The following is a 15285-nucleotide window of genomic DNA, read 5'->3' on the forward strand; positions in this document are numbered from 1 at the left end:
AAATGTGTTGTTGTTTTTTGTTTTAAGGGGAAAGACAAGTGGGGAGAGGATTCAAGGACCATAATTAATAGTAATTCCCCTTTAGACCAATCATAGACTGACCACATCACCCACATATTGTCTCGTTCAAGTCTCACAACTACACTGTATATATATTTCAGTTTCTCTTCTTTACAGAACACAAGAAAGTGGGAATGATCGGGTCAATTTTCTAGGATCAAGCATCCAGTAAGTGGGAGAGAATAAACTTCCATCTGGATCTATCTACATGGCCAATGCTCTTCCTACCACCTCAGTTTATTAGATTACAACTTTGTTACAATGCACAATTATTATAAACTTACTAGAGGACCAGCGCTAGGCCTGGCCTGCTATCAGGGCCATCTTCCCCATCTGCCCGCAGCTGCCCACCCCATCCCCAGCTGCCACCCACCCCTGGTTCCCTATTCACCATCTGGTGATCAGTGCCTGTAGGCTGGGGGAAGGGACCGAGTGGTCAGCTGTCCCCGCCCGCTTTCTGGCCCCACCCCTGCCACAGGTGGCCATCAGGCGATCAGAGCCTGCCGGCCTGGGAAAGGGACCAAGAGGTGTTCAGTGCTCCTCACAGTGACTGGTCCAGCGGTTGTTCTGGTCATTCTGCCATTAGTGTCAATTTGCATATTACCCTTTTATTATATAAGATAGAGGCCTGGTATATGGGTGGGAACTGGCTGGCCTGCCCTGAAGGGGGCTCCCAATCGGAGTGGGGGTCACTGCTGGGGGGTGGAGCTGGCTTGGGCTTTGAGCCTTTGAGGGTTTGCAGGCTGGCCATAGCCCCAGTCAGGGTGGTGGTCCATGCTGGGGGGCGGGGCCAGCCTCAGCTAGGGACTGCAGGTGGTTTGCAGGTAGTCCATGCCCCCAATTGGGGCGGGGGTCCACGCTGGGGGGTGGGGCGGCCTGAGCGAGGGGCCACTGGGGGTTTGCAGGATGGCCATGCCCCCAATTAAAGTGGGGGTCCCCACTGGGGGGCGGGGGTGGCCTGGGTGAGGGCCCGTGGGTGGTTTGCCATAGGTGGTTTCCATTATCTAATATGTATTTAATACACTTTGGGCACATTATTATAAACTAGAGGCCTGATGCACAGAATTTCATGCAAGAGAAGGACTTCCTTTCCCCGGCTGCCAGCACCTGCTTTCCTCTGGCACCCGGCACCCAGGCTTCCCTTGTAGTCCTGGATAAGTCCAGAAGGTAGTCCAGAAGGACCTCCGGAAGGATGTCTGGTCTAATTAGCATATTACATTTTTATTATCATAGACTAGAGGCCTGATTCATGAAATTGGTGCAAGAGTAGGCCTTCCTTCCTCCTGCTGCCGGCACTGGCTTCCCTCTGGCACCTGGGACCTGGGCTTCCCTTGCAGCCCCAGCTTCATCTGGAAGGTCATCTAGAAGGATGTCCGGAATATTAACATATTATACTTTTAGCATATTATACTTTTACTAGAGGCCTGGTGCACAAAATTCATGCACAGGGTGGGTGTACCTCCTATCTCATAAAAGAGTAATATGCAAATTAACCATCACTCCGCTACACCCACAAGCCATGCCCACAAGCCACGCCCGCCAGCCAATCAGGAGCGAGTATGCAAATTAACCCCAAAGCAAGATGGCTGCAGCCACAGAGCGAGCAGGAGGGAGGCTTGGGTTTCCCCAGAGATGGAGGAAGCCAAGCTTTCCACAAACCCTGGCAGGCCCAGGCCTCCATTCAAGGCTACAAAGTTTCAATTATAGAAGATAAATAAATCCCAACAAAAATGGTGGCAGCCACGGAGCTAGAGAGAGCAGGAGGCTAGGGTTGCCCCCGGCAATGGAGGAAGCCAAGCTTCTGCAGCCCTGGCCTGTCTTGGCCTCCGCTTAAGTCTACAAAGTTTTAATTATAGAAGATACATAAATCCCAACAGAAATGGCTGCCGCCATGGAGCAAGCAGAAGGCTTGGCTCCACTCCAGGCTACAAAGTTTCAATTGTAGAAGATAAATAAACTTCAGATACCAGGGCCTCCGCTTGGGTCACCGGGGGGTGTGGCCAGCCTGCAAACCACCACAGGCCCCTTGCCCAGGCTGCCCCACACCCCAAGGGAACCTCCACCCTGATCTTGGACACCCTTCAGGGCAAACCAGCTGGTCCCCACCCATGCATCAGGCCTCTATCCTATCTAATAAAAGAGTAATATGCAGATTGACCATCAATCCAGCACACAAGATGGTGCCCCCATGTGGACACAAGATGGCTGCCCCCATGTGGACACAAGATGGCCAACAGGGACAGGCAGTTGGAAGGGACCAGGCCTGCAAGGGAGGGCAGTTGTGAGCAATCAGGCCTGCAGGGGAGGGCAGTTAGGGGTGACCAGGCTGGAAGGGGAGCAGTTAAGCATCAATCAGGCTGGCAGGGGAGTGGTTAGGGGGTGATCAGGCTGGAAGGCAGAAGTGGTTAGGGGCAGCAATCAGGAAGGCAGGCAGGCAAGCAGTTGGGAGCCAGCAGTCCTGGATTGTGAGAGGGATGTTCGACTGCCCGTTTAGGCCTGATACCACTGGGATCGGGCCTAAACAGGCAGTCGGACATCCCTCGAAGGGTCCCAGATTGGAGAGGGTGCAGGCTGGGCTGAGGGTCACCCACCCCCCGTGCACGAATTTCATTCACCGGGCCTCTGGTATTTTATAACCTAGCATATAATCTATTTTTATAAGTGTGGTTTGTGCGTGTTTGAAGAAATGAAATTATTCAGCTGTTGGGGTAGGATTCTAAATGTGTTCCTTAGGTCTTGTTTTAATCAAGTTACCCAAACTTTCTATATCATTACTAAAGTTTTTTTTCTTTCTGCTATTATGAAGTATTTTCCTCATCTATTACTGAGCAATATTAACATTTGATTGTTGGTATGTGTATATCTCCTTATATTACTCTAATTTTGTTGTTTTTTTTTAAAGAATATGTATTACATGCAGATAAAATTATTTTTTTAAAATATTTTTATTGATTTCATAGATGAAGGGAGAGCAAGAGAGAGATAGAAACATCAATGATGAGAGAGGATCATTGATCAGCTGCCTCTTGCACACCCCTACTGGGTATCAAGCCCACAACTCGAGCATATACCCTTGACCGGAATCGAACCTGGGACCTTTCAGTCAGCAGGCTGATGCTCTATCCACTGAGCAAAACTGGCTAGGGCCATGCAGACAAAATTAAATTTGGCTTGTGTTTTCGAAGAATTAAACCTTCTATCATTATAATATGTTTCTCTTTATCTCTAATTGCTTTTAAATTGGAAATGCTTTAATAAAACTGAAGTATAACACACATACAGGAAAAGGAACACATTCTCAGTACACAGCTTGATGAGCTATCACAAAGTGAACACAGCCTTGTAACTCTTATGCAGACCTGATAATAGAGAATTACCAGCATCTGGAAGCCCCTCACACTGCCTGACCCTCTTCCGAAAGGTAATTATCACATATATATTGGTTTTGCTGTTTGGTTTTGTTTTTAACTTTTATTCATTGATTCTTTTGTGTTTAAGCTTATTTGTTCATTACTATATCTGTGAGGCTTATCCATTCTCCTGTTGATGGAATTTAAGTCATTCCCGGATTGTGTCTATCATGAATAATGCTGCCATGAACATTGTAACACATGGTTTTTGGTGTCCATAAGTCGACATGTCTGTTGGGTGTTTACCTACAAGAGGACTCATTGGGTCTCTCTCTTTTCTTTTTATTTTGCCTTCAATTCTAAGTTGTCTTTAAAATATCTACAGAAATATATTCTTTAGCCATCTTTTAACTTTGTGTTTTCTATATTGTAATTCTCAAGTTTTCTGGGCTCATTTTTGTAGCTATGCCTCTTCTAAACAGCATATAGTTGGACTTAGTTTTTAGCAGTCTGACAACCCTTTAATAACAAAGCAATTAGGCTGTTTACATTTAATCTAATTACTATGATATTTGGATTTATGTCTACCATCTTATTTTGTATTTATACTAGTTTCTTTCTTGGACACTTTTTGCTATTCTTTTTTTAGTTTTTCATTGAATCTGAGTACTAATTTTTATCAATACAATGTTCTAATATCTATATATTGACCTAAATACAAAGTAAACATTCTAAAAGGATACAAAGTTATCAACAGTGGTTAATCAGGCTATAGAACTGGGTTGAAAGGTAAAGAGGAGCTTCAATATTTCCTCTCTATATTATGTTAGGTGTGATTTTTTTTAAACAATTGGTATACATTTTTATATTGCTCATTTCAAAAATGCATAAAGCACTAACTGGTTTGGCTCAGTGGATAGAGCACCGTCCTGAGGACTCAAGGGTCCCAGATTCGATTCCGGTCAAGGGCATGTTCCTTGGTTGCAGGCACATCCCCAGTAGGGGGTGTGCAGGAGGCAGCTGATCGATGTTTCTCTTTCATCGATGATTCTAACTCTCTATCCTTCTCCCTTCCTTTCTGTAAAAAATCAATAAAATATATTTTAAAAAATGCATAAAAACCATGTAGAATTTGTTTTTTCCTCTAATGATTTAGACTATCTGTTCTGCTTTTTTCTATTGATACGGTTATAGTAATCTGGTTATTATTTAACAGGAAAGGAGTAAAAGGGGAGATCAGATAATATAGGCATGCCATTTATACAGCTTTGCTGGAAAGCTGTAAGTTAACACTCTCCAAGTCTTTTCCCGTTGATCCATGGGGGAAGGGACTGGACAAAGGCAGTTTAGACCTATGCCCAATAAGTTCCGGTAATACAGGAAGTTGCCTGTCTGCCGGTCACACCTGGGGCAAATTAGTGGACAGAATGGGCATGGCCACCGCAAACCCAAGAAACCTGAACAAAGAAGCATGCGCTCTTCTCTGGCCTGCTTGCCTGCACTCCTGTGAGTCCTGTTTGCTGGGGGGTGTGCTCCTGTGCCACGCAGCTCACGGCCAGGTGGGATTCCACACAAGGGACTAGTGGGCTTTAGTTAGCTTGGATGCTGAACTGGACCCAGTTGCAACCTGGAACGGAAGCTCTGGCCCCTGGTCCTGCTTTTCGCTCTTCTGGAACCCCAGCTGCACCTTTTTCAGGGCTGGCTTAAGGGGCAAAGGGACTTTGAAACCCTAGGAATGTAACTCCATCAAATAAAGCCTTTTACCACGTCTTGTCCCATGGGTCTTCTGAAAATGCTTGTTTCAGCAGTACCCCAAGGACCTCCACCCCACTCCCACCAACAAGGGAGGAATTTGTTTCTCCGCTAACACTATTATCCACTTACTCTCAGGCCTAGTAATATAAATGTAACCTACATAGCAAAAACATTCACAGAAAAAAAAAATCAAGGTTTTACAATATGTTTCTCAAAACAGCATTGAGTGTTTTGTGTCTAAAGTGACTTTCTTGGGTTCTGTCATAGGGTCTCAACATGGCCCTGGCCTTCCCATGTCCCCTTGTTTTCATTAGGTAAGTGATGAACTCTAAGTAAATGTGTTTTGGGAAAAGAGTAGTTAAAATATCACTAAAGAAAAAAATATATTTTTGGAGCTTTGTCAACTCTTGGAACCACGGTGGGCCTCAGTTTCTTCAACTGCCAATAAAAGCAGCAGACAAGAGTCGAATGGTTTTAGGCTCCTTACCAGCCATATGAACATAACAGTGGAAAGATTTTGAAGATAGGCTATCCAGTTGTACTTTCAATTGTAATCCTTCCTAGTTACATGATTTTAACACAGTTACCCGATTTCTCTAGGATGTGTTTCTCTTCAACAAAACCTGGGTTACTCTGAGAAGTAAACACTAAACATTTGGGAAGACCTAAAGCAAAGTTCTTTCCTATAACAAAATGCAATTATTATTCATTTTCCTCTTCCTAGAAGATAGTAGGCATGTGATAATTATTAGTTTTTATTTCTTACTTACATCCTGAAGTTGTGTTATAAGGAAAATACAAATTAGTGCTATGGAACATTGATGTAATATTTCATTATCTAAACTGGAATTTATAAGTGCTTCCCTCTCCCACATTAATAAAATAGAAAATATTAATATGTTATATAGAACATCTTTCTACAAAGGAAGTGGATCTTTAGACATCCATTACTATATAAAGAACTTTAAAATGTTTATACATTTTATAAATGTCTAAATATATTTAAAAAACTTATAAATCATATATAAACAGTTTATTGGCAGAGGCAATATGAAGAATCAGGGGAAAGAAAAATCAAGAAAAAAATTAAATATTTTATTGACAAAAAATTAATTACTTGACTCTATAAAAATTTTACTGTCATTTTTGGTTGCTTCCTGCACACGCCCCAACTAAGGCCAGGGATCAAGCCTGCAATGAAGGTACGTGCCCTTGACCAGAATCAAACCCAGGACTCTTCATTCCACAGGCCGACGCTCTATCCACTGAGCCAAACCAGCTAGGGCTCTTACTACCATCTTCCCAGCTATTTTACCTATGTCATTTCTTATTTTGTATTTTAATGTCACAGTTGTAATAAATTTTACTATAAAGTGGTCAATATCAGATTTGAAGGTCACTTTGGTAATTGGAAGTGAGAGCCTCCCAAAGGGAAGGCAATTGGAAAGCACAATATTTTACTTTCATGAATGCAGTGATTTAGTTCTTTGACCTCTAGTTGCTTCAGCATGATATACAGTAGAACATTTCACTTCTGATATATGCATGTGAAACCCTGACAATAATTAAAGGCAGAGTGGGGATTTAAACTGCTGTCATTCCTCACTCTGCTTGAATAATGACTAAAGTTACTTTGAAGTACTTTAGAAAGGGGGGGGAGGGTAAGAAAAAGGGGAAGAAAGGAAAAGGGAAATGAAAGAACAGAATGAGAAAAAAAGGAAGAAAGGAGAAAGTGAGAGAAGGAAGGATGGAGAAATATAAAAGTTGATTTGCTTATTTTCCTTTCTACACAAATGGCATCCTAAAGAAAGAAAATATTTTGAAAGACCTTTAATGTAAACATGGACAGCTGTTTTAGACATTGTAACATGTGCACATTTGAAGGACACATCATGAAAAAAAAAATCATGCTGAAATGTCAATTTTATAGTCTAAAAGAGAGGTCCCAAAGTTTAGAAGTTAAAAGTAAGTTAACTCCTTGCTTATTCGAACATTAAACTGTCAGCATGGAAGTAAGTTTAAAACTTATGATGGTCTGAAAATGTGGTGCTAAATGATGTCTGAAGACCTATTGACCTTTTTGAGATGTAAACCAGGAACTACTACACTCTGCAGTTCAGCATGTACAGTATTCAAGTACTTTTTAGTAGTGTGCAAGCTCTTAAGAGGTGAGCAGTAGAGCTGAATAGTATCTCTTTTCTCATAAATGTAATGATAATGTTATATCTTCTCAGTATTCATTTAGGAATTTCATCCATATAGAAAATGGAATACTTGTTTGAAATAATTGCTTTAATATTTCTATAATAGTATGCAGAACTGACAATATTTTAACAAATTAAACAATAATCAAATTTTTCTTTGTGTATAGCTTTACCATGATTTAGAGAAAAAATACATTTGTAAACATACATTAGGTGGTAAACACTTTAGGTAAGCATTTTTGACAAATTATTCATTATGTTAATTTTGAAGGTTTCCTTAAATAAAGTAGTTAGAATTAATAAGTTAAACATAAAATAAAAATTAAGTTAATTTCTTAGGCAAGGAATATAATCACCTTTTATTTTGCAGTTAAATAGTATTCGATTGCATTGCTTATTCAATATTGTATGTCAAAGAAGTGTAGTTTTAAAAGCTTTACTAAGACATTTGTCAATTATTTTAAAATAACATCAGCTAGATATATTTAGTTCACATAATAAAAGGAGTAAAGAGGCTAAATCCGGATTTACATAACTTGAAATAAATGGTGAAATAAGTCTAACCCTATCTGACTAAAACAATGTTGTTATGAAAATATCATTTTTCTAGATCTCCCTGCTATGGGCTTTTAAATTCCAATGGGAAAGAAAATAAGCATTTTTGTTCCACAAAACACAAAAATATGTTTTTTACAGAATTTCATCAAAAATTTGGTTAACAGCCCTAGCTGGTTTAGCTCAGTGGATAGAGCATCGGCCTGTGGACTGAAGGGTCCCAGGTTTGATTCCAGTAAAGGGCACATGCCCGGGTTGCAGGATTGATCCCCAGTAGGGGGCATGCAGGAGGCAGTTGATCAATGATTCTCTCTCATCATTGATGTTTCTATCTCTCTCTCCCTCTCCTTTCCTCTCTGAAATCAATAAAAATATATTAAAAAATTTGGTTAATAGACAATATTTGTTCCTATCCTAATCTATTAAGATAACCATTTTTGTTCCACAAAACATTGTAAAAAGTATATATGTTTGAGAGGATTACACCAAAATATTTGGTTAACAGAGAGTATTCCTATCCTAATCTAGAAAGACAACAACGTTTTGTTTCACAAAACAGTTAAAATATAATTTTAAAAGGATTAAACCAAAAATATTTGGTTACCAGAGTATTCTAATCTAGTGGGAGGTCCTACCAGCATAGTATTCGCTGCTGTGGGTTAAAACAAGAAAAAGCTATGATTTGTTCCTCATTGAGCTTACAACCAACCTGAGAAGAGATTATAGAAGCAATGAAAAGATAATAAAAAAAAATATTACAGCATTTGGTGCTTAAATATATGTGATATAGGCAATCCATGCTAGAAAATGGGAGGGGAGAAAAGATCAATCTGGGCCACAGTGATGTAACCTGACTTAAACTTTGAAGAATAAATAAGATTGATTGGTTGCATCCTACAGGATAAAAGAATTGACCTATGATTTCATCTGGTTCTGGAGGATACTACCAAATACCAAAAATGTGCAAAGAATCTCAGTGAACTATGAACTTCGAAATCAGCCCCTTTGTTATTTCATGTAAGCAGGTGAAGTAAGCAGCAGCAATACTTCTCTCAATCCACTTGCTCCTGTATCCTCTTTGAGGAGCTCTGACCTTCAGGACAGAGTGATACTGATCAAAATTCTATTCATATCCATCTGCTTTCCATCCAGAGTATACACAGAACCATGAGTGTCATTATGCTATTTTGATGCAGTCATGGAAATTGGAATATTCATGAATGCTTACTGTTCAAAATGTGGTTCATTGCCCAACCTGCATGGCTCAGTGGTTGAGCGTCAACTTATGAACCAGGAGGTCATGGTTTGATTTTGGGTCAGGGTACATGCCTGAGTTTTGGGCTTGATCCCCAGTGGGGAGCGTGCAGGAGGCAGCCAATTAATGATTCTCTCTCATCATTGATGTTTCTCTCTTTCTCTCTCTCTCTCTCTCTCTCTCTCTCTCTCTCTCTCGCTTTCTCTCTGAAATCAATAAAATTATACATATATTTAAAATATATATGTGGTGCATTGACCAGCAGCATTAGCATAATTTGGGAGTTTGTCAAAGATATGTATATCAGCCCCTCCCAGCACTTGCTGAATGAGAATATGCATTTTAACATGATTTGCAGCTGATTCTGTATGAACAATTGTTTAAGATTACTAGATAGTACAGATTGTTGGTAGTAAGAAATGGAGACTTGGTGGTGGCAGGAGCAACACTTTTAAATTTCCTTATTCCTAGTTGATAGGTAATCATCAAAGTAATTATCTTATGCTTTAATTTGCCTGAAATTAGAGTATACTATTATTCTGACCTACTAGAACCTATTCAGTATTAATTTCAAGTGACATCCTCTCTCATACTATCTTTCAGTGCTGTTGTCCTCATCAATCAGCATTATAATTATCAGCATTTAATTACACAATTTAATAGTGGATTACATTTCTCTTTATCTTAGTACTTGGGGAACATATAGCTTTTGCTGCAATTGACCATTTTGCATCTTCTATTATATCTAACCATGTCCAAATACCAACATACATAATCATTTTAGTTCATTATTTCTTTTATTTATTTCATTCTTCATTTTTCTCCATAGTTCTTCTAATTCACTTTAAGTACATGTTAGGTAATATTGAGGACCTGAAAAATTCAATGCACTGGTTAAGAAATATCTTTAGATTGAATTGTGTGTAGAAGTGATGACCTGACTTTATCCAATTTTTTTTTTTCATATTAGTTTCAGTCTTTGCTAGAGCACAGATAATTTGCTGGTCTTGATTTACTGTCTTTGCTATTTCCTTCATTCTCCTATAGTATTATTTTAGCTGTTCTTATTCTCTTACTCTACCCATTTAGAGTTATTGTTTTCTAATATATTACTTAACTTCAAAGTTCACCATAGATGAATAGTTAGTTCTCCCCAAGAGTAATTTTACTTGGTGAAATACCCTTGGTGTCTAGATAAGTGCTATTTTATTAATATTAAATGTAAATGCCAGACATATTAATGCTAATTAATTCATGGACCAGGAGGTTTATTAACAGGGAAAAAGGGAGTAAGCTCAGCTATTTAATGTAGAGAAATGAAAAAAGACAGAGTCAAGGGTTAGGGGCAAAATTCCAAATATGGAAGAAAAACCTCATATGAATTAGCTAATACTGAAATAAATACGTTTTGATAAAATAAGAACTAAGTATGTTTTTTAAGAAATAACCATTGGGATACTAAGTAAATCTACAAACCTACAAAAGAGTCTTCTTTAGAAAGATTTATTTTTTTTATGGGATGAAAAGTGGCACAGTGAACTAGAACAAAACCCAATGTTTCCTATATTGTATTACTCTAACATGACAAGATTTTAAACAGAGACTGTTGAGGTTTCTATAGCCTCTAACAATGTTCTTTTATTCTCAAAAATCATACTTTCCTTAAATTTGCTTCAGGCAAATAGCTTTCTTTCAGTTCCTTAAGGAAGGCGTGCTCCCTGTGACTACTTGACCCTTGCATATACTCTGTTATTTCTTCTGCAAATACTTCTCAGCCACATTCATTCCCTAACTCCTGCTCAGCCTTCAGATTTCAGCTTAACTGTCACTCAGAGAAGTCTAGTCAGGGTTCTACTCTAACTGAAACTTGCCCCATTGAGTTTCCTACCTTATATTGTTTTATGGAAACTAAAGAAGTTAATACTCTTTAAGCACTTACCACAGAGACTAGAACATAGAAAATGCTAACTAAATTTTAATTATTTTAAATATTGCTTATCTTACTTGGATTAGGTAGGTAGTGATAAGTGGGGTTGGGGTGAAGACTCTCCTTTTGGGTTCTTGTCCTACACAGTTTGAAGAATAAATTTTGGGACTAAATGATTTGAAATAAAAATGTGGAAGCTTATTGGAAGCATATACAAACTACCCCTGGGCAGGGGTCCCCAAAGGGGAAAAACCTGCTCTCTCACTCTCCCTCTAATGGTAAAAAAATCTAAATCCTCTGAGTCTCTTTGTCTCCAGTTTATATATGCTGGTAGCTCTTTGTCTGAACATGACCCTTTCTAATTGGACCTTTCCTTAATTTATGACCCCTGTGCTTTCCTAATTGGTCATTCTTCTGCATAGCATCAGTTTCAAAGGTCAAAGCCCACCTGGTGCCTCCTTTTTCTCTCCCTCTTATCTTGCAACAGTCCTCTATCCTCTGTGAATATAAGCCTTCCTCTTGTAACATTTCTCTATCCTCTGTGAAAGTAAGATAAGCATTCTGGCATCTTGGAGCTGTCTCCTTCCCATCACATATGCATTCCTCTCCCATGAACCCCCCTTTTCCCTAAAACTGCCTGTCCTGTCTCTAAAATTTCTTTTGGTAGCAGTGTGCTATGTTTTAATAAATGCCTGTCCTGTCTCTAAAATTCCTTTTGGTAGCAGTGTGCTATGTTTTAAATATGATGCCACAGCTCTTCCTAAAAGGAGATTGCCTTCCTAAGAATAAATCAAATTAATTCCAAACTGTTAGCATGTGTATTGTTAAATATTTTTTACTTCCTTAGATCAGGCAGATCTAGGCATTTTATTGCCTCTCACCTCTCAATAGATACTTTTGCTTTTTACTATTTCTGAGACTCTTGAGCTTTCATTATTTCTCTAATCTACATCCTTTATACTATCTAGTTTGATGCTTTATTTTCCTTTTTATCCTCTTCATCCTCTGCTTTTTTATCCTCTCCCTGCTCTCTCTTTTCTTCTTCCTCCTACTTTTTCTTCTTCCTCACCTTCATATGTTGCAACAGCAATGGAAGAGGATATTCCCCAGTGTCTGCTAATTTAGGAATACATTTTAGAACAGGTATGAATTTTATACAAAAACAGATCATCCATTACACAAAAATATCGATGTTATACCTTTCCTATGTAATACCATTAAATATTTCCCCCATTTATGTCAGCATTGCATTTTCCTGTTATAAGAAGTACCTTGGATAATTATATACTACTAGAAGCCCAGTGCACAAATTCGTGCACCTTGAAAGAAACTGTGGGCTGCGAGGCTGAAGTAGGCACAGGGGCGGGTCTTGGCCAATTCTCCACACCCCGCCTGGCCCTTCCTGCCACAGCCCCCCACCCTCTGTCTGCTGGCATCCTTGCTCCGGCCCTGCTCGCACCCACTGAAGGCACGAAGCAATTGGGGCTGGTGCCAGCAGTGTGTGTGAGGGGGGCTGGCGCTGTCAGTGGGTGCAAGAGGCAGCTGCTGGCCCCGATCTCCCCTCAGGAACAAGGTAAGGTGGAGAAGCCCTGAGGGGCGACCAGGGCTGGCAGTCACCACTCGCACCTGCTGAGCGATTGGGGCTGGTGCCAGGCACCAGCAGTGGGTGGGAGTAGCAGCTCCAACACTGGCAGCAGGTGCTAGCAGGGCCAGCACCAGCAGCAGGTGCAAGTGCCAGGCGGGACTGTGGCGTGTGGGAGCAAAGAATTTTCAGTAACCACCAGAGGCTCGCTCTGATGACAGCGACCGGTGCCTTGCCTTGATCTGGTGCCCCCACTCACCTGCTCCACCATCCCACCACAGCCTACGCCTGCCATGTTCTGCACGCTCCCCCCTGCTGCCAACACCGGCCATGTTCCGTGTATGCCCCCTGGTGGTCAGAGCATGTCATAGCGATTGATTGTTGGGTTGTTCTTCCCTTCAATCTATTTGCATATTAGCCTTTTATTATATAGGATTAAAAACAAAATAGTTGTTTAAATTATCTTCAAACCATATAATATTCACAGTTGGAATAATATTCTTAATTTTAAAAATTGAAATATATTATTGAGAGATAATAAGACTACCTTTTATTTTTTGCAGATACTATAAAACCTGATATTTTAAATGAAGAATTTTAGGTTTAGAAGAGTTGATTTATAGTCTCAGTCAGACATGAGATTATTCAGTTATCACAATAAATAATAATCCATTTTTAAATTTGAAGAATTTGGCTTCACCTTTTCCCCATAATGCACCTGAAGTTTGTCTATTTACTAGATAAATGCAGTCTTTCCTGGCTTGATAACTTAATTAGAAGTGGTAATTGTTATAGCTATGCTGTATGCTTCAATGTGATCTGTACCTATACTGTGCAGCTCATAATGGTATTTTACCACATCATTCAAAATATTTTCCACATCACCAGAATCAACAATTTTTATTGTTCTGAGTGGCTGGCTGTCCCATTTTTCATCCTACTTATATATTTCTATTTAAAAATGAATTTTTGGCTCTTCTAATGGAGACACATACTTGAGTTTGCCATTTATTTGAATTTCTTCCATAAGTGAATACAGATTCTATTGCAAAGCTAATGTCCACTGTGCTGGGTTGAAGTTTCAAACTCTTTCCATGATTTGAAAGAAAATGGTTGACAATACTTTTTTGTAGTTTCTACAAAAAGAGTGCAGGCAGAATTTTGCCAGTTATAGAGAGCAGGGAAATGCCACCATAGTCAATGTAGTCAGCTTCCCAGCTTTTTACGTGACAAAAAATATATCACAATACTGCTCCCAATCTGTAACACAACTCAGAGTACTATGTGAATCAGATCTTGCTTTGATATCCCAACATTCATATCAGCTTTTCATATATGTGGAACAGTACTTTACTAATGGAATATTGTGTGTAAGTACAGAATACTGTCACTGCCTCTGGGGTTTATAAGTGTTAAAGCACTCTTAGTGTTAGATTTCACAGTAGGAAGTTTATGCACATGGAAGTGTTATCTGGAAATTGAGGTATCCCTTTCTCCACTGAGTGCTGGGGTGGTGTCCTTATAATATTTCAAGGAAAATAATTTTCTGAGACTCATCTAGGAAGATGAGTGATTTTCATTTTTGTGGAATTACATCCCTGGGTTTCCAAAGACCCATTTCCCTTAATCCAGTCCTGGAAGAGTGCAGCTGGGGATTCAGTAGAGTTAAAAGCAAAGCCAGTGTCCAGCATTTCTGTTCCATGTTACAGTCCGGTCTAGTTTAGCATTAGGCTAGTTATAGTCCATTAGTCCATTGTCTGTGGGGGTCCATATGGCCATCCTTGTGGGGGAATTTAGGAGAGTGCAACAGGCCAAGAGCACAAGAGAAACCAAGAGAGTGAACTCCTTTGATTAGGGGATAAAATATCCCAAATTTCATGCCCTTGTAGTGGCCACACCCATTCTGGTTAATGACTTGTCCCCAGGTGTGACTGACAGCAAACACCTTCACTAGTCTCCCAACTTTGATGGGCATGTGTCTATCTCCTCTCCACTGGACCCCTGGGGAGTATAAAGTTGTAGCTTTCTGGCAAAGCTTCCCAAATGACATACCTATAATATTTGGCCTTCTCTTTGCTCCTTTCCTGTTATTAATAACTAGAAAATTGCAATGGTATCAGAAGGAGCTGATCTGTGCCTTGCAGTTGCACAAGGCCATAAAAGTTGAGTTGAGGCAAGTATTTATTATTTTGATATATAAATGTTCTATGACTTTCTCAGAAGAAATCACATATTCAGATATTCATGATCCATTCTTATAACCAAATACCCTTTAGAGCAGATTATATTTCAGGCACTTTTTCTATTAACATGCTTCTTGTTTTCTCAGTGGAAAAGAGGTCAGTGTGCCTATAAATACCAGCTTACCTTGCTTTAGTAAATCATTTTGGAAATAGCTTCTTTATTGTACTTATTTTTTTCCCAGAGGAATAAGAAGGAAAGCTAGGAGTAAGAACACTGAGGAAATAAATAGCAGTAGAGAGAAGTAATACAAATCATTTGAGCATGACATTTATTTAAACAAAAATAAAGGTGATTTTGCTGTTTTATGTGAAGGAACTAGATCTGCAACAATGTTTGTTTTCACCCAAGTCTCC

This window comes from Plecotus auritus (genome assembly GCF_963455305.1).
Source record: "Plecotus auritus genome assembly, chromosome: 3".
In the NCBI taxonomy this organism is placed as follows: domain Eukaryota; kingdom Metazoa; phylum Chordata; class Mammalia; order Chiroptera; family Vespertilionidae; genus Plecotus; species Plecotus auritus.